General features: G+C 35.9%; 1 non-coding gene across 1 annotated transcript; it reads right to left on the bottom strand.

Moving 5' to 3' along the window:
* Nucleotides 1-2,528: 2,528 nt before the first annotated feature.
* On the bottom strand, nucleotides 2,529-2,600 carry TRNAD-GUC. Its single transcript has one exon. It is a non-coding gene; the product is annotated as a tRNA-Asp (tRNA).
* Nucleotides 2,601-3,058: the final 458 nt, after the last annotated feature.

Here is a 3,058-nt window from a genome sequence, read left to right as displayed (position 1 = left end):
GGGGGGGGGTTGTGTATGTATATATGTGTATACATACATATGTATCTGTTACATAGATGTATCTTTTACATATATATTTATATATTTCTTTCTAGTCAGAATTTTTCAATTTTATAAAATTTTAATTTCTTTAAGAAAATCTTCAAAAGATCCTTAAGGAATGTCAAGCGTACAAATGCTGAATGATACAAAGACCTCTCTCCAAAACCTACACAGAAAGAATGTTTTCCATTAGAGCTAGCATCCTGAATTTGGACTTCTAGTGTCCAAAACTAAAAAAAAAAAAATAAGGTAAAAAATAAATTTGTGACAAAGCTATCCACTTGTGATAACTCTGGCATAGTCCATAGAGCTGTACCGCTAACACAGAGACCATGCCTTTCTGGTGGGCCAAATTTACAAGTGACACCATGAAAAGGTCAGCTATGAGTTTTTTTCTGACTCTACAGCAACAACAGAGTCTTGAGAAATAACTAAGACAGTATGTGAACATTAAACAACTAAAGAGCTATTGTCATAAATCAGGCGATAGAGGAAGGCAGAACAAATTCATTTGTCAAGAACTGTAGAAAAATAAGTAGAGCAAGCAATGTTAAAGAGAAAAAATGAATAGATTTTTGTTGAAAGATCAGCCATAATAATGAAAATAAAAAAGAGTTATTTATGATTACACTAAGAATTATCCCAAGAATTCTAGAATATAGAGTTAAATGAGGTGTAAAAAAAAAATAGAAGATCAAGTTTTGAGCACAAGGCTGTAAGTTCGGTTTTACAACCTAACATTAAGATGGTTTTAGGCTATCTGGAGAAAAATGTCCAGTGAAAAGTAGGATTTATAATCGTGAGCATGAGTTACAGAGGTGAGTCATCTATATCTTGTGGAAACTAACTCTTCAGCTATAGATAATTACACCTGGAAAACAGGAATTAGGACTTCAGAATGTAACGGTCACATGGAGGAAAATGAGTCAGCCAAGACCAAGAATCAGCTTGAGGCATTGCCATTGAAAGGTTCAGGAAAGGCTAGACTTTGGGGATATGTTGAACTTAAATGACTTAGTGACTTCAGCAAGAGCTCTTTCTGTTCAGTTAAGGACCAGAAAGTAGATCATATTAGGCAAATAAGTAGGAGAAAATAAAAGAATCTAGTAAAAGGGAAAAGAAACTAGATAGCTAGACGGTCCAGAAGTGGTGTTGTTGTTAAGTGCCATCGAGTCGCAGACGACTCAAAGCAACCCTATGAAGGAGAGTCCTCAACACTCAAGAAGTGTTAGGAATTTGGTATTTTGTTGTTTTTTTTTCATTGTACATACTATGCCACCGAAAATTTGTATCCTCTATCTTTTTCTTTTTTTTTTTTTTTTCTGGCAGAAGGTATAATAGGGTGTTTTTGTTGCTTTTTTTTTAAGTCTTAGGATTTCTTTATTTTTGCATTTAAAAAAAAATAATTTACTAATTTATTTACAAGATTCAAATTCAAACAAATTCTTTCAATTTCCCTCAGCTCCCCCAGCCATCAAATTATACAACCTGGTGATTAATCTCCCCCCCTTGTATCCTCTATCTTCACAAGTTATATGAGGATGAGAAAATGTACAAAGTAATAAAATATAGAAATATAAGCATATATAAATATTTGCTTGTATAAATTGAAATTTTTTTTCAGAACAGTGGTTTAAAATCAAATTTGGTCTTTAAACACAAATATATATGTTCTTGTATTATGTATAACTTGATGTGGAAATCTGTGTGTGAGTAATAAAGGGTTGTTAACAATTCTCTCATTGACCCACATTTAATCTTGAACAGTTTAAACAGAATTCAGTGATGACCTAAATCTCTAACTACACAGAATCATATTAATCTACAATAAAGTTGCTATAGGTCAGTGCCTCACAGCACAGAATCACATGAATTAGAAGGTTTCTAATAGAGTGTAATTGATATGATAATGCCGACAGTCTAAAAAATTCAGAGGAAAGAATTATATTTTTTCTAAACAACTGAATTCACTTACATCCTGGATCCCCATTTTCACTGAGTGCATAAAAAAAGTACTTATAAATGCTTTGGGTAAACACAATAAAATACAGATTAATTTCATGGCTTTTAGGAAAATATTTGCGATCTTTTGTCTTACATCCTTTTTTCCCCTTTTTCTTCTTTTGGATTTGGCACATGGGCTTGGAAGAAGCTAATTTTAGTAGCAGTTTAGGCCTCAGCTCCTTGCTGTTCTTTACTAAAATTTCCATTAACATGATATTGGTTTATTAATTTGAGTCTTCAGGGCTCTTTGTTGTTATATATGGTAGAGTCAGAATCATCTCATTCCTGACCCTCCAGTGAGTTTTCAAAGGCAGTAAATCACACAGAGCTGGACAATAACTAAAAGAGAATGACCAGTGACAGAAGAAGAATCAATGTGTTTGTGTATGTACCGTCAAATCAGATCTGACTGGAACTGGAGGAGACTGTCCCTCCTTCTCTGGCAGAGCATCTGGTGGATTCAAACCATAAGATTTACAAGCCTCCCCGTCGGGGAATCGAACCCCGGTCTCCCGCGTGACAGGCGGGGATACTCACCACTATACTAACAAGGACGGCAGAATCAATGTGTTTGAGTTGTGGTGCCAGAGAAGAGTATTGAGCATACCGTAGACTACAAAGAGAACAAACAGGTCTCTCCTAGAGAGAGTGAAACCAGTTTGTTCCTCAGAGACAAGGATTTTGGAGCTTTGTGTCACATACTTTGGTGACATTTCCAAAGTGAGCAGTCCTTGGAGAAGGACATCATGCTTGGAAGGCTAGAGGGTCAGAGCAAACAAGGAAGATCCTGGATGAGATGGATTGACTCACTGATGTGGCAATGGGTCAAGTATATCAGAGAGAAAGGTTGGCTAAGTATAGAGCAATGTTCAGAGCCCTTTTTCATAGGGTTGTTATAGGTCATAGTCTGTTCTGTGCAATCAAGGCACAATGGTAATACTGCTTCCCATACTCCCCCTCCATTGGCCTGCCCACATCCCCTTAGGTTGCAAACCTATCCACAAGCTGTGGA

This window comes from Elephantulus edwardii, unplaced genomic scaffold (genome assembly GCF_000299155.1).
Source record: "Elephantulus edwardii isolate Elephantulus edwardi_28Jun2011 unplaced genomic scaffold, EleEdw1.0 scaffold00450, whole genome shotgun sequence".
In the NCBI taxonomy this organism is placed as follows: Eukaryota; Metazoa; Chordata; class Mammalia; order Macroscelidea; family Macroscelididae; genus Elephantulus; species Elephantulus edwardii.
Note: the sequence above shows the minus strand (reverse complement) of the source record. Positions and strands in the feature narration are given on the sequence as shown.